A 27,025-nucleotide genomic window follows, 5' to 3' on the forward strand; every position below is an offset into this window, starting at 1 on the left:
AATGTGCTGATAAAGTGTGGTGAATTTCAGCTTAATCTGATAATCCCTTCATTGTGGTTGCTCTGAACTTGTACATCCTGATTTTTGTCCCATTCATTACACATACATAGGACACAGCTTGGGCGATTAACCCATTGAGGGTGGGCTGATTTTGCTACAATATGCACTTTCCATCGACAGCTGCCTGAGTGTCGGGGGGGGGGGGGGGAGGGGTGGGAATAGTCTTAAGGTCTTCAATAGAACCTAAACTTCAAAGCATCTTTACTCAGTAAATACTTTTCCAGAGTTTGTACAGAATTCTCTCTGTCATTTAGATAGATTAGAAAGGCCCGTTTGTATCAAGTTATGCATCATTTTGAAGCTTAGAGTCTGTTCTTTCATAATCTGCCCTTCACTAAAAATCCATGTCTGGTGACTTTTTGTTGGTTTTGTGGTGCAGGGTCACATAACAGATTTGGGATAATGTTGTCTGCTTCTTGTGATCATTCTAAATGAATGCCCATATGATATGCATGGATTTGTTTGTTTCTCGCTCAGAGTAATGAAACCAGTAGTTTTTTAAAGTGGATGCAATGATAATGAGTGCACGTGTTGTTGATGTAAACTGCACTAGCCTGTTCTTGGGCTTGCTCAGTCATTGAAATGGATTTATGTCTAAGCATTGTGTTACTGTTTTCATTACAAAATACAATAGCACCTCGATTATCTGGCCACGTCGGGACCAGCGGCCTCTGGAAAATTGATTTGGCTGGATATTAAAGAGAGATATGCTCAAACACAGCACTTTGTAGCATATCATGCCAGGAGTATACATGTTACCAATTTACTATTTTCCCATTATTATTATCTGTATGGGATTGTCATGTTTCAACGGTGGCCCGGTGGCCCGGTGGCCCGGGGCCACCAAAATTGAAAGTCGGGCCACCAAATTTCAAAAAAGGGCAAATTTGGTGGCCCGCCTCGGGCCACCAAAATTTTTTGAAAAGTACGTCAATTAATTCGTAACTTTTTGCGCCGGAAATTAGCAGTTATATTTGTTTAAAAGGATGGATGAAAAGGATTGAATGAGTGCCTGAGAGTGAGTGTTGCGAGTTTGTTGAGGTTTATTCATGAGTAGATGTATGTCCAACTTCCAATTCTTATTATGACTGGATAAAACTTTTAATGTTTTTTATTGTTGTTTTTTTCGGGGCCACCAAATTTTTCTCTCGGGCCACCAAAAATTTGAAATTGAGGATTTTGGTGGCCCCATCGGGCCACCAAACAAAAAAGTTAGAGTTGAGCCCTGTCATATGATACAAAAATGAAAATTAAATATATGTAAAATATCCCTTCATGTCCCTTCATGTTTGTGTGATTGACGTTGACCGACAATGAGATCGATATTACAACTCGTCGAATACTGCTGCTGCATTGTACTGTAATCACTGCTGTGCACTCAGTGCCAGTGACAAGCCCAGCACCAGTCATTGACATATCGTCTCACGAACTGACTTGAAAGTTATAGTCCACTGTGGTGATTGGAATATGTCCCGTTGTGTATTTACACGATGATTGTGGAATGTGCTGATTTGAGTGAGATTTGGCATGGAAAAATATATGAAAAGATTTTAAAAAATGTCAGCCAGTGGACGTCCGGATAACAGAGAATCTGGATAATCGATGGCCTGATAACTGAGGTCCTACGTCAAAACACATTATCATTTTTATAATCTGTGAGTGGTATCACGTCAGGCATATAAACCTTTGATCCCGCAGCAGAAAAAAAGAAAAAAAAACTAGTACAAGCAACAAAAATGACCTCGTTATATGCAGGTGTTAGGTAAATTATATAGAGACATATTTATGATGCCAATCAATGTATTTGCGTACAACTGAAAGCAAACACATGGAATTATGTTTCTCTATTAAATCATTTTCTAATTCTTTGTTTAATAACTTGTAATCCTGTAGTTAAATCTGATGTAAGTTTGATCCATTATGAGTAGTCACCTCTGAACAGTTTGACCAAAAACAAACAAACAAACAAACAGACGAGGAATGCTTGAGGCTGCAAAATTTGGCTTGATCTTGCAATCACATCCACCAACAAATTATGTGCAATGTTAAGTCAAGTATGGTGTACATATGAATGTATGCACTCTTGCACACTTTTGAAGTGCAAATGAGTGCTTCTTGTCATGAGAAAGACAGACCATTGACTCCATCACAATTACAGTACAAAAGTCAATGTTAGTCTTAGTCAATGTTGAGACTCATTGCACTGTGTGAACTGTCTGTGACTCTGTGCATGATAACAAGAATAATTGTGTCTCCTAAACCTGATTACCAGTGAAATTTCAAGGTGTCTGAAAATAGATATTGAGTCATTAGAATTTGATCAGAGTTAGCTGGTTTGTTTGAATGATAACATATACAACTGAGGCACAACCAGATCGAGAATATAAACAATCATATATCTTGGTAATATAACCCTGTGTTATTTGTAATCCGACAAGGTATCATAAATTTCAATCTAGTATTTTGGGGGGTCGTCATATGACTGAAGGATATGGCTTTTGCATTACACTAAAATATCAGTTTGAGTATCAAGTATAGGGGTATAGAAGGGGTGTTCATTTTCATGATTGTCCTTATATTTTGATTATGTGTATTCACATTGGAATTACTGTGGTCATTAAATACCATTCTCATTTGATTTCACCATTCTCATTGGCAAAATAAAAAGTAGAAGTAGGGGGGGGGGGCACTTCCGGGGTTTCATCAGCTAACAAGCGAAAAAAAAAAGGCCTTCACCGCAACTTCTGCTGCCACTTCTGGGTTTCTTCAGCTGACAAGCAAAGAAAAAAGGCCTTTAGCACAACTTCTGGTACTACTTCCCGGTTTCTTCAGCTAACAAGCAAAAAAAAAAAAAAAAGGTCTTCAGCACAAAAACAAAGGCCTTACTGCGTACTCACGCTTCTTCAAAGTTTCATTTTTTTATTCCCTATCGCCACTTCTGGTGGGGGGGGGGGGAGGGGGAGGGGGGAGGGGGGCTACAAAAAAAGTGGTGACACCCTATATGTGTTCCTGTGTATAGTGCAAAAAAAAAGTGGGGGGGGGGGGTTAAGTATTTGGGCTAATGTTCCTCTTTATTTTCTTCGGAAAGAAGGAGTTGCATGCAGATGCTTGCATACATTAACAGATTACCAATAGTAAGCTGAGCCCTGCCACCGAGCACATGAGATCCTTGCAAAAACATGATAGCCTGATTTGTGCATATCTACTGCTTCTTTAACCCATTGAGGACAGTTGTTTGTTTTTTTGTGTGTGCTACAACACGCATTTTCCATAGATGCTTACCCTAGTATACGCCAGACTCATCCTCACTGTAATTTCTGGTCACGCTATGTTGCAAAGCAGTTTGACCATTTAACCTGTTCAAAATGGCCAATCTGCTTTGCAACATAGTGTGACCAGAAATTACATGTAGTTTGCAAGGTTTCTGTATAGACTGGTACTTCACCTAGTGTACCAAACTTTGTGCAATTGTACAAGATTCCATGCAGATGGAAGAAGAGATAGCATATATTCAAATTCTCATCTTTCCAAGAATATGACATCTTGCTTCCCAGCACGATCGTTCACTGTTTGTTTCATTTAAACACTTAGGCCATTAGGAGGCACCATGCCAATCCAAGGCCTAGGCACATAGTAATAACAACCATTCCTCACTGTAGCAGGGTTTGCCCAGTTGTTTATGACATCATGTATGGACAACAGTTATAAAGAAAATATAAAGAAAATTAAACATGATTTCACTTTTCTAGCAAAATGAAAGAGCACGTGCCTAACTGCTTTGAGAAAGCAGGGGAAATAATTATCAAGTTGATGGAACGTGTAATATTCATGAAACATTTTTGTGGAATTCCCTTTATATTTTCTTTATATTGTTGTTCATACATGACGTCATGAACTCTAGTAGTCTCCTCATCCAGCAGTTTCAACACCAAACCTTTAAAAATTCTTCACTTTTGCATCGATTGTCCAATTTTCCTCTAACTTTCACTGATGTGTTATACTAATATTGCTGCTCTCACTCAATCCACATTTCTCTTTGGGTTTTGGTTTCCTTTAAGATAGTAATTTGTCTCAGGTGGGATTAGAGAGACAAGAGATCACATTATTAGATTGTACGTGAGCTAGACATGAGCATATATATACTGTAAAATGAGGAATTTTCGCGTGCATTTTAATTTCGCGAATTTCGCGAGTGCAAATATTCGCGAAATTAAAATGCACGCGAAAGTTTTTGTCTACACTACATGCATTGAACGCCAGTGGCAATTCGCGAAAATTTCATGCCACGAAAAAGGCTGTCGGCTACAATTCGCGAAAATTTCATGCCGCGAATATATCATGTTTTACAGTAACGACAACAATGATATCAATTAAAGATAGTGATAATAAATAATAATAATGAACTTGACATGAAAGAGAATTTTACTGTTGGCATTTTTTTAGACACTGACTTTGCTGCCATGCACTCTAGTCTAATTTGGGCAATGATGCATGCAAATATCTGTACCAACATGCACTATGAGACCACAGCTGTGTAGGCCCAAAACCATTAAAAATGTACAATTCAGGTTTTGAAATTTTGAAAAAATAAAGTTTTCTCAAAAACATTCCGACAACGAAAAATTGCTAGAGGATACACTGAATTTCAACTTAAACAAAAATGAGCAACAAATATTGCAAACTTTTTATGTTCTGAAATTTGAAGCTGAACATGAAAATTTCACCACTGTAACTTACGTTACTGCGCTTATTATTCTTTGACCATATTCATTCTGTTTAGGGATGGACAATGCAACTATCCTTCTATTGGTGGATAGTTTCGAAGATATGACCATTCTTATTTCAATGTGCCTGCGATATTTTTCATCCATTTGATGAGTTACTGTAACCGTGAATTAAGATATTGATAGATATGATGGAGGTTGTTAACTATGTAAAGTTATATTGTTTCCTATATTTTTTTATTCGTACAAATAGAACTTGTAGAAAACTGCCAAATGATTTTAGATGGATTTGTCCTACACATATTTTCAAACAATCCCAGTCACCATATGACAAATGAAAATGTGACTGTTTAAACCTTGGTAACGTTTGTTACGCATATGAGTCACGTATGTTACATAAATATATCAAACACTAAAAAAGAAGATAAATTTTAAGAGTTCTAATAAATATCAAGAGTACCAGCGTTGCAAAACCTTCAGTACTTCTGGAAGCAGATTTATTTAATTGTCGTCTAATATTATCGTCCTTATAGTATATACATTTGGCCTAAAATGAAAAATGGGAATAAAATATTTAAATTTCAAGAGTTTATTTTGTCTAAATATTATGAGTTTCACTGCAAAATTACCTGTTGAAGTGCCCTGTTTAAAACCAAAGGAATGCATTTATATAAGAGTCACAAAAGACATTGTCAAGAACCCCTAAAATGTATCAGTGTGTACTATAAACAATTGTAACGTATGTTTCAAATGTTTCCAGATTGAAATATAAATCACTCGAAAGTGGAGATGCATTGGAAAGTGAATTAAAAAGGAACTATACATCGCTAAACAACATTGCACAGTGTGAGTGCACAAGCTGGTCAGTACTTAACTGTTTAGCATATTAATGTTTACATCAATAAGGTATATCAGGCATAAGAGTGAAAAATGTGAAATAAATCACAGCGAGCCTATGAAGTTTAAAATGCAAACACCAGCACTGCTTTATGATTAATAGTGCATGATTATCACGAGTTTCATTAATGAACAAACCATGCATTATTGTTGCTTAAAACGTACAGATTTCTTGGCACATTATTCAATAATGTGCCAAGAAATCTGTAAGTTTTAAGAAACAATAATGCTAGATTGGGTAATAGTCACAAAAATACAGAATTATAAACAATTTAAGAGTGGTCACGTAAATAGACAGCTTTCTCACGGTTTTAGATTGAGAGTATAACTGACATTTAGTATGCCCTACTAGTAGTCTATAAAGACAAAAATGATAAACACAAAAAGGCGCACCTTTCATAATTTGGATACCCCCCCCCCCCTTTTTTTTCGGGAGGGGGGGGGGGAGAGGCAATGGAAAAGGCATAGAAATTTCAGAAGAACAAATTGCAATTCTTCTATTTCCATTACATAGAATAAAAGTTCAGTGACATATAAGATGTCTTCAATGTATATTACATCATTGTAAGAGACAACTGTAAACTCACAATCTGGTCTTTTTCTGCAAAAGGCAACTTTCAATAAAAGGTATTCTGGGTAAGAGCCAGTGTAGGAGAGAATAATGCAAAAGTGGCGAGTTGTCTTATAGTGAAATGATATAAAAGTTGGTATAAGAGCGTTAGTATGACGCTTTCTTCTATTTCATTTGTTAAACTTCATATTTTCATTAATATCTCGGAAGAGTTAGATTGGGTAGAATTTTTTATGAATGATTTTCGGTGCATAAACAAGAAAACTTACATACATTTCATCCTTTCAATTTGATATCTACAAGCCAACACTTTTATCCAGTACCTTTCATTGTAAAGCATACATAAGTATACATCATTAGCAAATTTTTTAATTTGTGAATCAATTTCCTTGTCAATCTTTGTCAATCAAGTCGACATTATCACCTTCATTCACCCTTTGCTGAGATCGGTTTAAGTCTTCTTTTATTTTCTTGCCGAAGGCTCAGTGTTTTTTAACTCTTACATTTTTTTTCTGCGCTCTTGTTTTTCCCAACTTTTAAGATTTTCTACAGGAACATAATACTTTTTTACACGTTGTTTCTCGGATTTACTCTCTAAAAGAATCGAGTGAAAGTATTTACTCTTAATGGGGTGAATTAAAAAAAAGAGTGAATCTAGAGTGAAAATGTTTATTTTCACACTTTAGAGTGACCTCAGGGACCTCTCCTAAATCTTCGAGTGATCCCTGAGCTCACCCAAAAATGAATGAAATGAATTTTTTTCACTCAAAATTCATTCCAATTTTACTCTAAATTTACTCTTTTTCGTATTCACTCCATGAAGAGTGAATATTTTCACTCATTTTTTTTTAAGAGAGTAAGGAAGGCTTCTTCTCCAATCTTTTCCTTTTTCCTTCTTCAGTAATCAGCCTGAATCTTGGCTCTTGATTTTCCCATTTTGACCTCTTGGGTCCCAAGGAGTAATGATAAGATTCCCTTAACAGAGAAATAAGAAAATCCATACTGCAAATCAGTAATAAGATATTCTTACATAATTACGTAACCTACGTTACCTCTAATTACAAGGAATGAAGTGTCACATAATGAATTTGGTAGGCTACAATCACTATAACTTTGAAGTAAATGATATGATAATTAAAATGAAAACCATTATTTTCATCATTCATATATATCATTAACGTACATATTGGATTGATTTAGAGTCATTGAAACCTACGTTACCAAGGTATTCAGGGCCTCATTGACAATGATTATCGCCAAAAAGAATGGTTAGTGCAAGCCTAAAATTGAAATATGTTTTTCATCTGTTTATTTATGGATATTAGTCTCTTTTAGGATAAAGCTTTGGTGAAAAGTACGACAGTGTACATGCAGATGTAAAATTGAAACCTACGTTACTTTAAGTGAAACCTACGTTACAATATCGACCCTATGTTTAGGTTCCTTAATGTTGTATAAATATCTGAGTGAGATGTAAACTTGTTATTCTCCTCGACAAAACAAACACCAAAGTACTTGCTTATAGTAAAAAAAGTACCAATATTTGAATGTAATTACGCTAAACATGACTTTGAAAATATATATGCCGTTCGCTCATATACTGAGAAAGATCTCGTGCAGTCCATTCCATGTGAGTTGTCAACGTGATGCGCCATTTTGTCGCAAGGACTGTTTCTAAGCAACTATGGAGTAAGATGGCTCTAGATACCACTTTTTATCGATGAATGGTTGCAATGTTAGTGAATCTAATTAAGATTATTTTTTCGGGGGTAACGTATGTTTCGGTAACGTAAGTTACATCTGACCTTCGATGTGACTTTTTCAAGCGAGTAGTAATGGCTCATAATTGAAAACTCAGTGGAGAGATTGGGGTACCGTATGCCTATGTTTGGTATCTTCCTTGTAACATTTTCATTTTTAATTTTCCATAGCGGTGGTAACGTATGTTTCATTTCTTAACCATAAGGTCTGAAATACGTTAGTGCTTGAAGCTTTTTCTCTGCAGCAGATAACCAGGTGGCACAACTATTGTTTACAGCATTGGACGAGACATTTTCTAGGTTTTTAGGACGGATAATTCACAATTTCAACCCCAGGGAATGTTTTAAAGGAAAACTTGAAATCATGGTAACGTATGTTTCACAGACCTTTGCGACAAATTTGACTTGTAAAATAATTAAACTGAATAGTTTTCCATAATATTTCTTTTTATTCTAACGTGTAGGCAAATGGTTTAATTTGCCTTAGAACAAGTTTTAATGAAAAAAGATCATGCTTTCATTTGCATAATAGTAACATATCGGCAAAATTATTAATTTGCGACATGCTGTTTTTGGCGGGTTTGCCATCTTTATGAATGCATAACTTCCAAAAGAATCATAACTGGATGTTCAAATTCTCGGCAGTTCTAGTTAACAATGTACTAACGGTAACTATTACCCGAAACTTATGACAATCGGTCGTTGCTTTATTTTTTCTTTGGTAAAACTATTGCGACAAGTATTTCACTAAATTGTACATATTTAGTGGTTTTGAACCTGTAGATTAATTGCCATCAACTGTAAACAGAAGTGTTCAACAAGTTCACGAACCTGGTGATTTGTCAATGTCTTTTTTGAGAGTGTGACAGTAAGAATAAAACATATGAGGAATAGTGATTCCTAGTGAAACTAATCCACTGGAGAATGGCAATGCCCTGTGTGGTCATTGCATCATCTTATCTGGTTAAATATGGTTGCGACCAATATCACTCTTTTGTAAGAATATGAAAATACAAAGCTCTAAAATTCCAAAACTTTCTTATCTCATACCCAATTTTAATGCAAATATGACTGCTCTGTTTGTTTTTATTTTGCTCTCCAGACTGAAGTCAACTTCAATACATAATGGGGATCTTTCCTTTAACCCATCTGGTTCTGGGAGAATTTTGCCATAGATATTATCACCCTAGCTATCATCACTAAATTGGCACCTTAATTTCACTGCATGCATGCTGTAAAGCAAGATATTTTCACGGCATTAAATCTTCACGAATTGCCACTGGCATTGAATGCAGTAGTATAGAAAAGAACTTTCACCTGCATTTTAATTTCACGAATCTTGGCTCTCGCGAAATTCATGAAATCAAAATGCACGCAGACATTTCTGGTTTTACAGTATCATTACATTTGAGAAATGTGGTGTAGAACTATTTGAATTTGTTATACGTGCAGAAAAATCAGAATTGAGAAATTACACTGCTTTGCCAATATGGGAAGGAAACAAAAATGTGTCGCCACTTTGAGAATGATTTTAGTGATTTTATAAATTCAGCAAATAAGAGTCCTTTGAAATTTCTATGACCCGGTGAAATGAAAAAAGGGAAGAACTGTACTGACGATAGAGGGACTCAACAGAGAATCTGTACTCTACCTTGTCAAACAAAAAACAATAAATACAAGTGGAGTGAAAAAAATTATCAAAAGATACAGCACCAACCCACACATACACACATGACTTCTGAGAGTTTATGTATGTATTTATTATTCCTTCATTCATCATTCATTCATTCTTTTATTTATTTATTTATCTATCTATTCATTCATTTACTTAATTATTTATTTCAATTTTCTTTTAGCAGGGTAGCTGTTCCAGTTTGCTAACTGATCTACCAGGAACCCTGCTCACATTATGCAGAGAGAGAAATGTAATGAACAGCAAAACAAAATTTACACGGAAATAGCATAAAACAAGTCAACCTACTCAAATACCAGACATCATGGTTATATCAGGGCACGCTACAGCTGCTATCTTTAGGAAATCGATGAAACATCTCATTCCTGTTTCCAGGAATTTGAAAAAGAGAAATTGCAATGATTTCTTTGTATCTACACACAACATTCAACTGCATTTTGCAGCCAGCTCAGCCTGTCTTTTGACCAGTATCTGAAGGGCTTTTTACACTCGCAAATTTTTGCTTAGTCCCGTACCAACGGTGGGCCTAGGGGGGGGGGGGGGGGGGGGGGGAGGGGGGGGGCCTTAGCCCCACCGTTGGTACCGGACTTTCCTGTTTACACTTGTTTTTGCGAAAGTGGGCTAGCCCCACCGATAATCCCGTACTATCTGGCCCTGCAAAATAGCAGGGCCTGGGTTAGCACCGCAATTGCGGTGCTAACCCCGCAGTTGCGGTGCCAAGCAAGCGAGTGTAAACAGAACGAAAAAATAATCCGGGGCTAAGCGACGGAGACAAAGTCCGACCCCCCACTGACCAATCAGAAACGAGGTAATCAAGTGCTGCCGGTGCGTGCGTGCACTTGTACAGTGCATAGCGTAATCATGAATATTCATGTGGTTTGGAAAGTATGGGGCTAAGAAATACAAGTGTAAAAAGGTCACTTTTCTCCTTAGTCCAGGACAAGAGCTTAGTACGGGATTTATTGGCGAGTGTAAAAAGCTGAAAAAATTGGTACGGGACTAACGATAGTCCTGGGTCAGAGAAAGTACGGGGTTAAGAAACACAAGTGTAAAAAGGGCTTATATGGAATAGGATAAAAAAGGAAAAGAAAATTAGCAAAATGTACATGTATGGTGATGATCACCGACTGCTATGATTGTAACATGAGGAAATGTTATGAAAACACTGGTGTCTACTTTTTAATATGAGCCTGCAGGAGGACGTAAACTTATGTTTCCGCCATACAAAGGAAGTATCAGGTGACTGACTTAATGGGAGGATTTTTGTTTATGGTGGGTTTTTTTTTCTTTAGTTTTTGCCCTGTTGATGGGATAAAATGAAAATGGTATATAATACATGTATGTCTGGGAGGATTGCTCTGTCATGATATTACTCGTTAACTATCTAAACAGTTAAACTGGGTGTGTGCTTCCTTGTGGCACCATTTTTATAAGTGTAGTATATAGATATTGCCAGTTTAAAAACACTATCATTTATTTGTTAAATGCAAACTTGGCCTTTGACCTCTGTCATTTTGACCTAGATCTGACGTGCTTAGTTCTGGCATTTTAGTGTCCGTCCTGTACAAGATGCAGGAGGCATAAAGTTTCAGGGTTATTCAGCCATCTGTTTCAGATCTCACTATAGTGAGTTTCTAAGAAAACATTCTGTATAACATACATGAGATTGATGCCTTGTGTTTTTGGCCAAAATCCCTTGAGGTAAAATGTCGAAGGGCACTATGCTTCAGCTAAAGATATCTATTCTGTGGTATGTTCATCTACAAACGTCCATTTGGTAGGATGAATGAAAGTAAGTAGACAATTACATATAATTCAATATATATCATGAAGTGACAGCAGTGAAAGTATGATGGTCATTCTACACGATGATTATGTTTTGATTTAAAATAGAATTCTCTACAGTTATTTCAGTTTGGAAATAGTGATGTAAGTTGGTGAACAGGGCAGAAATAACTTGCAAGTTCTCTGTGCAGACATGATAGTGGTGATGAGTCAAAGGTCACCAAATGTTTGTTTAAATATCACTTTCTAATCATAACTACAGCCAGAAATAACCATTGGTAGTGTCATTGGGTAAGAAGAATAGCAATGTGGAAACCGTATATTGCCTGCGTTGGGTAGTTGGTCAAAAGTCAACAAAAGGAAGCTTAAATGTTGTTCTCTGGCCAAAACCATATGTTCAGTGTTAATTTCATTTGATGCAACTGATATAAATGGATAGTGGAGTATTTCCGGTGTGCGAAGATCAACCTTTGGTCCGTAGTCAAGAGCAACAAAATTCATCAAAACATAACTGAAGGATTGTGCACTTAATACCACTAAAAAGGAATTTTATGACAAAGTGAAGGAATCCTGGCAATTTAAATGCATCAGTAACCTATTATGGTATTTTTACATGGTACCATGCCATTGCAATTTGATAATTTCCTTTTTTTTTCTGCTACTGGCTGCAGTTGGCAAGAATTTCCATTTTTGTCTGATTAAAAGACAAAAGTATAACAATCATTGGATACCTCACCATAACGAAATTACTGACATAATTTTTTTTTTCTGTTCAACTCAAGATCTAAAAGGGAGAACATGAAAATCCTGTCATTTTGTTAGTTGACTGCTTTAAAATAGAAAAACTTAAAAGAAACGCAGCATTTGATATTTATCTAGATCAAATTTAAGAAAAAAAGAACTGTAATTAATCATTTTTGACAGATTTTCTCAAACATTGATATCTCCTGTTTATACTCCCTCACTAGAATCCTGTCTCTTGCTAAAGTGTGTTATTCATTAATTAATAGTTTGTTTGTTTTTTCTTCTTTTTTTTTTTGCAAACTATAGCTTTGCACTAGTGTAACATAAAGTGAGATAGAAGATTAATACGCAATAAAAATGAAATTTTATTCAATATTGCTCATTCTCTTCATGGGGAAGGTTGTGGTTTACAATATTTGTCTGCTTAACTCATAGAGAAAGTGAATATTTCCCCAGAAGAACTTAGTACAGTAAAGAATATTATACTCTTTCTGATCATTTTTACCTCATCACACAAGCCTCCTTTGTGAGACTGAGCAATTAATGTGAATAGATCCTTAAAAGGCACTGAAGTGTGTTGTGCAATTGTTGCTATTTACCTTCACATGATTACTCAATGCTGTTCTCATTCCTTGTAAAGCAAGCGGATCCCTCCATTAGGACACAACTTTTTTGTGTTTCGTCTCATTTCTGTCTGTCTGTCTGTCTCTTTTAGTCCAGTTCTGTGTCATACCCCCTGTTCAGACACAAGCCAGTTTACCAAAACTCGATAAAGAAACAAGGGATAAAGAATCATTGTATAGCAGACAGACCATTCAGATGCTAATCTCAACCATTCTGGAAAAACGTATGTAGTTTCCCACTGTGCATGCTGTTACGGTCATGAGTGACAGCTGTGGGGTCACCTTTCGTGCACGCTCCCATTAAGCCCCGCCTAGTTATACCGTTCTATGGTTGCCATACGTTCAGATGCATAATGGACATGATGGAATGCTGATTTGTTTTCGAGTTCTAGTTAGAAACGATGCTCTGACTGTCGTTTCGCTATACATTGTTTCGTTAGTCAGCGTTCAGATGTATAAATTCATCTAGTATAAATTCTAGTATAATATTGATGGTTTTGTTTTTTTTGCATCTGAACACCCTGTCTATCTCAAGCTTTCTGTCCCTCTATTCATCTCATAAGATTTAATCACAGATATACTCTGGAGCAGAAGAGAAGAAAATTCCACCATGATGTCAAATTTTCACTGCAAAATGTTGAGATGATTTGGAAGGAAATTTTTTGACAACTTCCTGTTCTGAAGCACTTTTCTCTTATTTATAGGAAAAATTTCTTGCAAAAGTTCCACTCTGCCCTTGACCATCACTTATTCTTGCTCCCAAGTGCTCAAGTTGAGAACAGTCATTAATGCTGTCCCTCTGAGAAACGTTTTCTCTCATTTTCTTTTATTCATCTCTCTTTAAATTCCTTCTCATCTCTCTCTCTCTCCATTATTTCTCTTTATCTGTGTCTCCCCTTCTATCTGCCCAGTTTTTTTCTTTTTCACCGTATGTATCTATCCCTTTATTAATTTTTGTCCATTACTTTTCCAGATGTTAGCAGGTGTGCACTGGAGTGAAGCTCAATGGGCCTGTTCAATGCTTATTTCAAATTGTGGGGATAATTTGATGAGAAATGTATGTGAAAATATTCCATTCTGAAGTCCAGCTCTACATGAACAGATTAAATTTCCTGTCAAACAGAAGGTTATTACCAGTAAGTCACTCTACTTCATTTCTTCTAGAAAATAATCCAAGAGCAGAATCTTTTTTTCATTCCAAATCTTTATATCCTGTAAAGACATGGGGGGGGGGGGGAATAGTATTTAAAAGAGAGTTCTATTTAGACTTTGTGACTGTCATTAAGTTACTGATTGCCTCAGGGTTTGTTTTTTTTTTGTCTAATTTGTATAAATGGCCATCTGTGACAAACACATGCATGTACACCTGTCAAACATATGCTCTCATTCCAAGTAGGAACCAATGAGGTAAGTCAATATGGCAGACAATGAAGAAGGAGAGAACAGTAATCTGTTGACACTACATGTAGTCTTGTTTACATCTGTCTTCTCTTACAAATTATCAAATCACTGAGGGCTACATTCTAAAATCATTTAGAAATTTATAGAAAGCATCAAAACTAATGGTAGATATCAAACTTTTACTAGTACCTAACTTTCAAGCTCTATGCAAGTAGTAGTTGTGAATGTTTAAAAATCATTTACGAGGCAGTGCAAAACTGTGCTAGCACCTTGCGCTTTGCAGTGGCTTCAGATAAAACAGAACAATAAGCTATAAAATAGCAAGGACCCCCGCATCACCTCTCTCCAAATATTCGGACGAGCTACTTTCTTTCTTTCTTTCTTGTTTTGAGATTGTATGATAATGCAGGATCATAAATGCTCTTTGAGTATGAATTTCTTCACCCTTCCCTAATTAGGTAGATAGAAAGATATATAGATAGATAGATAGATAGATAGATAGATAGATAGATAGATAGACAGATAGATAGATAGAGACAGAAAGAAAGAAAGACGCAGACAGACATATACAAGCAAACCTAGAGCCAGAGGACCGTGCACTGGGCAACTTGCATGCATTTCAGAATTTCGGTATTTTATTTCTAATATTTTCTTCCATCTTATAATTGGACAGCAAGAGAAAGAAATATACAGAGAAAAAGTAGAAAGAATGAGAGACACAGGTAGACAGAGGACAGCAGTTCATACTGGTGCATTGGTATGCAGTTGATTTATTTGTTTGGGTTTTTTTTGGGGGGTGGGAATGTGCCATATAGGGGTTTGGAAGAGGAGACTAGCATTCTGGGGATGTCCCTTCAGCTCCCATGACATCACTGCAAATCTTCTCTTTGTCCTGTGTGTACAGTAAATAACCTCCAAGCTTATCACTATCAGCAAGTTTGCTTAGCTCCTAGCCTGACCAGACGCTGTGCAAAGCACAACGTCAGACAGACCGAGCCTCGCCATCAAAGTGGGGAACCACAACACAACTATAAAACTTATAACAATTTATACATTACTTATAGACATTTGTATGTTACTCACGTAAAGTGCATGCTTATATTACAGAAGTTACATAAGTCCATAGAGAGCCCTCACGATAAGTCCATTGAACAAAAAAATGGCACTTTCTAGCGCAATCCCAGACCGTCGGGGATCATCGTTGCAGAATTCAAAATGGCACGCTGACCATTCAGCAAATGCAAATTATGCGTGTGTGTGCGTGGCTGGAAGCAGTGCCGTGTACTTAGTATACGGCACTGGCTGGAAGTGCAGCGATCTATATCTACTGCGTGCGTGCGCTCTTTGGTAGCAGCACGCACGGTCCGATCGCGTGAACTCCCGATTATCAGATGTAACGTTCACTCATTCTGCATATAATCTTCATTTTCGGTAAGTTGTGAAATGTGTATGTCAATATCGATGACATAGCTATGTAGTGTCATTAATGAAGATTACATTTAATGAGTTTGAGGTGACAAAAAAATGATGTCAAGTATCAAAACTCAAAGCGATAGTAAAGCGATCGCTGAGCTCTCTTTGTGTTGTGGGTCATGCCGGTACAGCCCTGTCGCTATTCATACACCGACTGGGATGTGTATATAGTTACTTAGCTCCCAGGTACAAACAGTAGTAGGTGGTTTTGTCTGTTGCATAATCATCACAGCAAGTGCGGGGAGCATGCTGTGCTAAGTTTGCCAGATTAATTATCATGATGCGCTGAGGAGAATATTCCCAATTCAATGGAAATTAGAAGGTTTTCTATATGAGAAACATCTGCTGGGAAATGAACGATACCTGGGCAGGAATTGAAAATGACGGAAGAGACATGGCTTCCACATTATCTGGGGGGCATTTCATCAACGAGTTCATCGAAGGTTTTCACCGACAAATTTTCTATCAGCCAATCAGACGCAAGGATTTCAGTAGCTTTTAACAGTTGTCAGTGTAAATCACTGACAAAAAGTTTCATGAAACGGTCCCCAGATCTTCATAGAGGGTCCAGGAGGAAGTCTTGTCGGTGTATTTGTAGGTTTCTCGTCCTGGATGTAGAACAGACAGAAACAGGATTTCGAAGATCCGATGGTGCAAGGCTTTGTGTGATTTTGAGGACAATATGACAAATGCTGAAGGTGATTTGTGCTTATACGGGAAGCAATAAAGAGACTTTAGTGAACTGGTGTCACACTTAGATTTCCCTCAACGTGTTGTGAATTGGGCAGCAGAGGTTTGAAGCAGTGTAAATTGTTATTACTGTGGGGTTTTTTTTTAAGGTTATCTGATAAAGAAAAGAAACAAGAAGTCTATTGAAGTATAATGAGTCTTATGCCAAAAAATCAATATAATCTTTATATTGTAACTTGTGTTAGAACACCATTTACAGATTGATAACACAAATGCATGACTATTTTGGCATTGCTCAGTGGAAAATTACTTGCAGCTTGCACAGTGTCAACATTTTTCTCTAAAGGGAAGTTTCACCCTGAAGTGATGTTACATTGCATTGTATGAAAACAAACATCAAAGAAGATCAGGTGAAATTTGTGGAAAAAAAAATATTGGACACATAAAAAAAATTCTGACTTGTCAATGTTTAGAGAGTAAGATAAATTGGCAACTCTGTTTGATCTAGATGTTAAGCAGCTCTATATTTGTTTTCTTCATAAACTTTGACCAATTTTGATTTTTCTCAATAAGCCAGTTCGTAGTTCCACTTTGCGCATGAGCAGAAACATGGTCATTTGGAGCAACAGGCATAATGGTTTTAAAGGCCGTGTCACACCATAATGCAGGCTTGTGGCGAGGAGGTAGTTTCCAGCACGTAGAAGATTTTCAGCGGGCGAACAAGAATGTTTGCAATTTTCATTCATGCCTTGTCATACCGTACGGGGGAACTTCTGCGGCTTGACTTGCAGGGAAACAAATTTACTCCAAGTAGCTCTCCGCAGTTGGTCCGCACCTGACAGTATCTAGCGCGTAGTTGCCCGGAGGTGCTCACGCAAGTCGGATTTAACCGCAGCCAAGTTTTGAGCATGACCAAAACTTTTTCCGGGTGAGTCGCGGGAATGCCCGTGGAGGTCCACGCAGAACGCCAGTAGGAGACCCTTAGCGGCAGTACTTCCCAGGCAATTCCCACGCAGGTACTTCGCAGTCCCATATGCAGCCAAGATAATGAAATTCTGTGAGATTTCAGCCATTCCATTAGAGGAATTCCTTCACTAAGTTGTCAGCCCCCACGCGACTGGTACAAAGGTCACACAGTATACTCGCAAGTATAACGCATCCAGCAAATAAGACACATGCGCTGACTCGCACAAATCCCTACAGGTAACAAGCCCAATTTTAAGTAGCTTGCCCTGAAAGGTGTGACAGGGTCTAAACACGGTTGCGCGTAAAAAAATATGCGTGCGCACCTCCGGGTGACTACTTTTGAGATACAAGTACATGCTAGGTACTGTCATGTGCGGATATCTATGGGGACCTCCGGGTAGTCAAAATTGTTCTTTGCAAATCGCACGCAAGGCTGGTGTGACACGGCCTTTAAATTCACTGGGATAAGCATCTGTAATGTAATGATTATTCATGAGATACTTATAAATGCTGCTTGCCAGCACATCCACCTGACAGCAAAAGTGGTATTTGGCAATATCAATAGAAAGAGATTGTCAATACATTCAATGCAAGATAATGAAATGGATGCTTTTCCAAGTGTTAACTGCGGATTATTCTGGTCATCTGGTCTACGCAACTCTATTCTTTGTTTGAACAGGATTGTGAATCCCATAAATTGTTATGTAAAGCTTATGCATTATGTCGCTCTAAAAAGAGTTAAGTGCCCCTAACCGACTGAGAAAAGATAAAGGTCATTCGTACCAATGCGCCCATGAGCTAACTCCGAACTAGCTTATACTGTGGCCCAGACAGAACTAACCCTTCTGAAGGAGACATGCAAAAACGATATTCTAATTACATGCAAAGAACAAGTGTGAAGAAAATCTTTATCAGGAAGAAAATGAAAATTGGTAATTTTTTGTGTGCAAGCCAAATGGAAATGGTTAGAAATTGATTTTAAAACAACTAGATCACACAGAGTTGCCAATTTGTCTTATTCACTAAACTTTTGCAATTCATATTTTTTGTACATATTCTATTTTTCCCTTCAAATATTTCCTGATTTACAGTGAATTATCTGTTTTCACTCAGAGCAGCATAATCTGGGGATGGGAATGCCCTTTAATTGTGTCCTTGTCTTTATATGAAATAGCTAATATGTTTGTCGACACAAAACGCACATTGCCAAAACACACACACACACACACACACACACACACAAATGGTTTGGTCATGATATTAGCAGAATTCACGTGAATTCCATAATGGAATCAATAACGTATCTGACAGGTCGGCAGGGTTCTGTAACAATATGTTATCAGCGTCCAATTGTCGATCAAAGAGGAAGGGCAGCTAGAGTATTTTGCCCCATTTATTTTTATCATTGATTAATGATGGCAGGGGAAAGAACCAGAAGGCAGTCACCAGTCACATCAATGATTGCAAAGTGCACATTAAAAGTTACGACTCTTTTAGTGTTTCCACTGTAAATGTCTTTTTTGATGGCTAAGAGCACATCAGTCACACGTGCCCCAGAGCAGTGACCTTATGGTATATACCACTGCAATTTGATAGGAGCTCTGACATCATTTGTTTTTGTTTCAGTTCATTTCATTTTTCCATTTTGCTTCCAATAAACATGACAAAGTGTGCCGTCCACAAAGGAAAAGATCAAGTTTTATAGCATTGTGCTTTATAGTGCTCACATAGATAGTCATGTCTTGCAAGGAAACATAGTGTGTGTGATGTCAAACTATGTTCGTGGGAGAAATTCTGGAAACATCATCATAACCTGAGCTTGACTTTTAATTGTGGCTGGAGCACTGAAAGAAAAAGTAAGGGTGTTGTAAACAATTAAGATCTTGTGGAATTTTGCTGTAGGAATCATTATGCTATCCCTAAATTGGCACCTCTCGATATGATTCCATTCGTGCCACTGGAGAAGCATTCTATGGAAGTTCAAAAGTCATCAGACTGTGGAAAATCAGAAAAAGAAAACTTTGCTAAATTGAGACAGACACATTACAGTTTATCTTGTAAAATGTGTTGTCATGTCATGGAATAGTTATAGGTTTAGTGATGTAGAGATTTTGTACAACTCTTCAAACAAAGTGATCAACAGAATATGATCAACAAAGGGCTGAAATTAAAAAGATTTAATGCATTACCCTAAATATGAACTATTAACAATTAATGGAAACTCCTAGTCATAGTATACTAACTATCATATCATAGAAATGTGAGTCCTTGGACTTGATGGGTTAAACATGTAATATAAATATGAAGAGTTTGATAACAAAATGAGTTAAGTACCATTTTTAAACATTTTAAAGTAAGTCCATCACCAGATATAGCAAAATAGAACCTTTTCAATAATACATACATTTAACTAATAAGGAGTATTTTTTAAGTTCTTAATGATTAAGAATATTCCTTATTTTTTTATTATTTTTAGTGACTCTAACAGTTTGATTGCAAATGTCTCACGAACAAGGATGGAATTAATTGGTTTTGTGATCAAACTCTTCATATATATATTCATAATGTGTATTATGTTATAATATTTACATATAATAGAATATATATATATATATATATATATATAGAAGGGCAAGTCCAAGATAACACGCACGTTACGTATGGGACATTCAGAGACTTTTATGACCTGAAAAATAGTGTTAATGGCCTTTGATCATATTGAACTTCATCATGGTGATTGATATCTAGAAGAAGTATAATCATGTAAAAAATTGAGAAAAATGACCATGACAATTATATTCTAGAAGAGAAAATATGTGCCGTTACGTATGGGACCAGAAAAATTTTGTTTTTTTGAACATTTTTTTCAACCTCAAAACTCTCTGAAAGTATATCATTCTACAACTTGTAACTCACTGTGATGAAAGTCACAACACTCAAGATTATCACAGGTAAGTTTCATGTCATTAGGCAAAAAGCTCTAATTACAGGGTCTTATTAAAGACAGACATGACGTGTTACGTATGGGACAGTTACGTATGGGACAGTTTGTCCCCCATTCATTTAGTGTGTGAAGAACCATGTTTATGGGTATTTTGCATAATTATTGAAGTAAAATCAGTTGAAACTACTCAAATACTTATCCAGATTGTCAAGGAAACAATATTCCCCAAATATTCACCATCATAATCATATTCAATCATATTTCTATATTTTTATGACCAACCTGGGTATGCATGCCCTTTGTCCCCCATTCGTTTAGTGTGTGGAAAACCATGTTTATGGGTATTTTGCAAAATAATTTTGCAAAATACCCATAAACAAATTTTTGCATAATTATTGAGGTGGAATCAGTTGAAATTACTCAAATACTGATCCAGATTGACAAGGGAACAATATTTCCCAGATATTTACCATCATAATCCCATTCAATCATATTCTATATTTTTTATGACCAACCTGAGTATGTATGCCCTATTTTTATCAGGATAGTTACTACTGAAAAATAGAATAGTTTAAAGTGCTTACTTCCATTGATGAAGGGCAGTTTGCCATTCAGTTTCAATAAAAAACAACTTGACACAAGAAATATTAAGTTTAATAAATAAGCAATACCTGTTGCATGGAACCCCAGTGATCGAGTAGATGATGTCTGTCTTGCAGTCAGGTCATTGATTCGAGTCACACCTCAGTATGTATACCCATGAATTTTGTTGTAGCTACTACTGAAAACTGAATAAGGACAATTTGTGTATCACTTGCAATAAAAAAAAAATCATTTTACTTTTTTTTTCTATATACATATATTCAGATTCAGATTCAGATTCAGATTTATTCACAACCATTTCAAATTGGAACTCCATCACATAAACTTTGAATTCCTCTAGTCTTAGGATTTTATGCTCTTACATTGTAAGTAATTCATATAATTGGTTTCCTTTCATCTCTGTAAATGTTGAAAACTGAATCCCCATTTCTACAAAAAACTATACTATCCCTTTAATGTTGATATTTCATTGTGTATTTTGCCATTTTCCCCTCCCCCTTTCTGAAAATTGTTCAGTCAAGTTCATGTATTGTTTCAAGTATCTATAACTCAAAAATTGGCTACAATGTTGGGATGCTTTCTTCAGGATGATTGACCATTTATGTACTGAGAGACCTTCCCAGCTAGCTACATGCATTCACATGCAATATGTATGAGGATGTCCCATACGTAACGCATTTGTCCCATACGTAACATTATTTCAATGCCTGATAAGAGATATTTCTGTTACTTTTTTTTCTTTTTTCTCTGGTATTTAATTTCTCTAAACAATAAATTAGAACTTTCCAAAAGGGCATTAAGATAACTTTAGCAATTTCAGAAAAAACCTAAAAAAAATGACCTCATTTTGTTACGTATGGGACATCTCATGAAAGGACACGAGCTAATTTGCATAATCATTTGCATAATCCCTAAATTTTCATACCAAGTTCAACAATGTGATGAACTTCTTATGTCCACATATTAATCAAATATCATTTGCTTTCCTTTGAATTAATATGAATTTTTATAAATGTCCCATACGTAACGCTGTGTTTCACATTTATGCAAATGAAACCCTTGAAATTTGCATAAATTTACATAATATCATTTTTTCCTGCACGGAAATCAAAACTTCAACTCATAAGCTTCAAAATGATACCAAACATGTCAATATTGAGCAAAGATGAAATTTTGACTTCTGAGGGGACCTTATCTTGGACTTGCCCAGAAGTATTGCAACAAGTTCACTCGGTTGACATCAGGTACATAGATTGCCTGATGATTGCCCCTAAATGAAGGTGGCATGAAACTCCGAGTAGCAATAAAATATGGATGTACCTGATGTCAACCGAGTGAACTTGTTGCAATACTTCTGTCTAAAGCTCTTCCTTTGAGGATATCGAGCACTCTTCATAGAAGGATAGAATCACCAAGTGTATATATATATATATATATATATATATATATATATATATATATATTTATATATTTATTTATTTATTTATTTATGGAAAGGGGATGCCTCCAATATAGAGGATATTTGCCCACTTCATTGGAATAGAAAAAGAGTTTGGAATCTAGACTACACTATGTAGCATCATGAATGTACTATCTATGTCTGCCCTGTGCATAATTGACAACTTGAAGGACATTTCTTTTTGTGTGTTGGCTGTCGAAAAGGGGTTTTTGTGTTAGTATGTTTTTTGTTGTTGTTTTTGTACGGGGGGGGGGGGGGGGGGGGGTCCGAAATGTCCTGTTACACAACCAAAATTTTAAATGCGGAACTCTTTTGGACCTTAATCACCTTTGCATGCAAGTCATTTCGATCATGAAAAAGACTTCAATAAAAAAAAAAATGTGAGGATGTGATGTACCAAAATTCCTTTGAAAATCAGACATGTGTAAAGATTGCTTGCATGGATTCAAGATTCCTTTGAAGGTGTCCTTGCAGATAGTGGTGGGAATTTTATGGGTCCACACCCAAACAGAAATATTGGTCACAAGCACAAATGCAAATTAGATGAAGTCATTACTTCTGGGCCCCATTTCATAAAAAGTTGGTATGATAGCAACTCTTGCTGAAATGGCAATTGTCATGGTAACGATAACAATCCAGCTTCCTGATTGGCTGTTGCTATGGGAAGTTGCCACTCCAGCAAGAGTTGCTATCCTAACATCTTTTATGAAATGGGGCCCAGATCTTTGTCAGTGGTTTGTATAATTGTAAGAAAGTATCATAAAACCCATTTTAAGTCAGAAATTCAACTAAACTTTCTTCCACTAGAACTTCTCCCCAAATTGCTTAAATAAGATAACTTGAGAGCAATTTCGTACAGAGGATATGATTTCTTCCTTGTACTGTAGTTTCATTTCAGATGGGCATATTGTAAAGATTTCTGTGCAGGGTCAGTGGCAGGATTGTGAGACAAAACACTCATTCTTTTTTCAGTTCAGTTATCATTCATTTCCATCCAACAAAAGAGTGAAACAGAATGTTCAAAATATGACAAAAGTCTGATAAGAAATAAGGAAGATAGGACATTTTGAAATTTCACATTTCTTCAGAAAACATTTCTTGACCAGTCCTTGAATATTCAAATGAGCAAGTTGGTGATGAAATGCCTTCACAATTGTTTGCAGATGTTATAATATGAAATTCAGAAAATTTGTTGCTTTTAGGTACTGGTACAGGTAAGAGCATATTGATTGATAATGTTGTATGGTTTAGGAAAGTTTTGAGGGATGTATAGATTGAGCTGGAGGTACGGAAGGCTCTGGATTAGTGCAGCTGATGATGCTTATTTATTTTATGATTAATGTAATATGTTGAGAAGGGAGAGGATATTTGTTTGTGTATCTTATTTCATCCGGTGATTACAGATGAATAATTGGCAGTTGTATATTGCGCCCCAAAGATACGGTAATAAATCACCCATATTAGTTTATGTTGTATTCACAGTTAAAGATAAAGATATATTAATAGGTTGAATATTTGAAAATTGATGTTGATATAATGTTATATATGATTTTTTTCTGTTTTAGAATGTCGGCAAAAAGGTGCCTCTCTTATGTTTTATATGTCATTTGAATGTTGTTCATGTAATTGTGTATTGTATATTTTTTTTTGTAAAATGCATGTGAACAAAACAAATATCCATGATATGGACAATAAAGACTGAAATTAATGAAATGAAATGAATGAAATATTCCCATACTAAAATATTTAAGTGTAAACATTTGCTTTAACTTTTATACTATTTCTTTTTTATTTACTTTGAAGTTAAAACATGCTTTATTTTAAGTGATTTTAAGGCAAATTTTATGTTTAAACAGCTGAAATAGATTTTTGTCATTTCTGTAAATGAAATAAGAAATTGTGAAAGCATGACATCGACTTGGTGATTTGAATATATATGCACAACAACTGGTGAAGGAGTGTTAACCGAAAAATTATGAAGTTAAAAATGTCATAACTTCTTATTTCCTATCCAATTTTGATCATTTTTGCACTCTTCTGCTGGGATTTTTTTCTCTCTTTTTTGATGAAATTGATAAGATTTTGGAGTGAATTTCTTCTTTAAAATACTGTAGAAGTGACATTTCCTTTACAAAAATAGAACATTTTGACACTAGCTGTTGTCACAAAATATGTAATTTAGAAGAAAAATACTTTCACCTAGATTTCATTAGATATGGTTCAGTGTGTATAAATCGGGGGGTGGGGGGGTGTTTCATCAACGTTTGTCAGCGCTGACAACTTGAATCACCATAGTAACAGTCAGTGACCAAAGCATCTCAGCCAATCAAAGCCAAGGATTTTGCTGAAATTGACAGCGTTGACAGTTGTTGTCAGCGCTGACAAACGTTTGTGAAACACCCCCCTGATTCTTTTTTTGGCATCTACCAAATTGTTGCCATTTCCTAATTAAACTTATCATCTCATATTTCTTGTTGATTTTTACAGTGGACACTCAAGTACATTGATGCTAAGGATTATGAAAGGAAAGAGTCCCTTTAAAGGTAAGGCTATTTTACGTTGTTGTAGATTGCTTTCTTGTCGATTTCAGACAATGTGATATCCACTGGCTGTAGATGGTTTAAAAGCATTCAGTTATTGGCATGTGCTGAGAAATGTGCTGAGGATTTTCTTCTGCTCTTTTTTTTTTTTACTAAAGTCCAAGATTTCTTATATTACCAAATTAATAGGAGATCTATAAATGGATAGACTTGATTGTCCGTATCTTAGTTTCTCTCAAATTTTTACTGATTGGTAGCTGTTTGCACGACGTTTATATACAGGAGCTTTTTCTTTTGGATGTATTCAACTTGACATGATGATTGTGGGAATCATGAACAATGGAGAAGATAGAGCACAAGAGATGAGACTTACACTTCTTGGCTGATTTCTTCTGAATTTCTATATTCAGCCCTCGAAGTTGAAAGTCACAACCCAAGCAATCTGATTGTAATTTCACAGGATAATCTTTGTTTGAGTGTGATGAATCATAAATGTCTACATGAAATGTTTTGAGAGATTAACTTAAAAGAGATTTGATTATCACTGTTATAGTTATTATCATTATTATCATTATATTCAAATTAGTTATGATAAAACTCAGCGGCACCCTTTCCTGTGTAAAGAGCATTACTTAAATGAAAACATGTATGTACAGAGGTCAAGAGAATAGCAAAATGAGCTTTTTACTAAGTGCTGTTTATTGTCATAACTATGGCAGGAATGAGTGAATAAATGAGTGCAACATTTGACCACTGTAAAAACATTGATATATTCACTCACGAGAGTTATGATTTATATGAATATATAACCCTGTAAATTGACCCCTGGTCACATAAACATTCCACTCCTGAACACAAAAGTAAACAATACTTTTTCAAATTAATACTTTATTGGTGAATGAATATTTGATATATCTTTGATAAATCGGTTCTAGTTATGACATTTCTCATGAGCATAAATGAAATTAATGATTATAGCGACATAACTGTTATTACTTTGCATAATGAACGAAAGGACTATACAAATAAAATGAAATAAAGTAGTTATCTAAATGCTAACACGCTCTTCATTTATTTTTTAGAATATTTTCTCTTACATACAATTTATAGAAAGTGATGCTTACAGTCAGTGAATTTTTGTGTTGCATTGTTATGATCAGAAGTTTGTTCCAATAGATTATACCTAATATATTATGCAACAGGAAAATCTCCTTTAAGGTGCTCTCTTTTGCACATTAAATCTTCATCCTTTGGCTATAGACATGATAGAAGTATGATGGTATGAGATACTCTAGCTTTCATCGATCCACCCATAACATTTTAAAGTACTTAATAGTCAAAGCCCCTGTAATTGATACACATCAAGTAATATACCACTGCTTTATAATGAACCTTAGAAACTGTCAATAGAGAAGATAATGTGAAAGCACACTTATAATAGCAAACATTTCATCACACTAAGTGTTCTTCCTTACTGCCATTCCATGCGCAGTATGTGTTTTCAAAGTATGATTAAAAAGGTATTTCTTGGTAAAAATGCCATAATCTATAATACAATGTGCAAACCAGTTTGAGACCACATTGTTCACCTATAGTCAATATGATATTGCCACCTGCCCTGTGTCTGCTTCAGCAAAAGAGACAGTATCAACTTTATTAAAGGCATAATTTACCATTTGCAGATGAAACAAAAACCCAACATAAGTGCTTTAAAATAGTTCTAAAATGTGAGCTAGGGATAGAAACGACTACTGTAAAAATTTGAATCCTTATTAACGATGTTAAGTATTGTTAAGTACACAAAATGTAAACAATAGTTATAATAAAATATGTTTCCAGACAAAACCGTCTACATTTATGGTATATTAAGAAAAATGCTGATATCTCCTTATATTTTGGGCTTTATTGCTAAAATTGTAAATGGTAGGATGTTTTGTGATACAACAGGCCTACACATAAGCATCAAATGTGATATCTTGAATTTTTTTTAAATCACTGACCCCAAAGATAAACTGGACCTTTAATCATATAAGGAGTAATTGCCATATCCTATTGAATATATGAAGAGCTAACTCCATTCTTGTTAAGTTGA

The 27,025-nt window shown here is 35.8% G+C and overlaps 1 long non-coding RNA gene across 1 annotated transcript in view; it reads left to right on the plus strand.

Moving 5' to 3' along the window:
* LOC139721997 (uncharacterized) overlaps positions 1 to 27,025 on the plus strand; it is a 75,008-nt gene that overhangs the window by 21,418 nt on the left and 26,565 nt on the right. Inside the window, exon 2 of the long non-coding RNA XR_011710256.1 lies at positions 24,881 to 24,936. This is a non-coding gene — a long non-coding RNA (uncharacterized lncRNA). The remainder of the gene's footprint in view (positions 1 to 24,880; positions 24,937 to 27,025) is intronic.

The sequence above is a fragment of the Diadema antillarum genome, unplaced genomic scaffold, assembly GCF_040938485.1.
Source record: "Diadema antillarum isolate AM-2024a unplaced genomic scaffold, OU_Dant_1.0 scf00000154, whole genome shotgun sequence".
Classification (NCBI taxonomy): Eukaryota; Metazoa; Echinodermata; class Echinoidea; order Diadematoida; family Diadematidae; genus Diadema; species Diadema antillarum.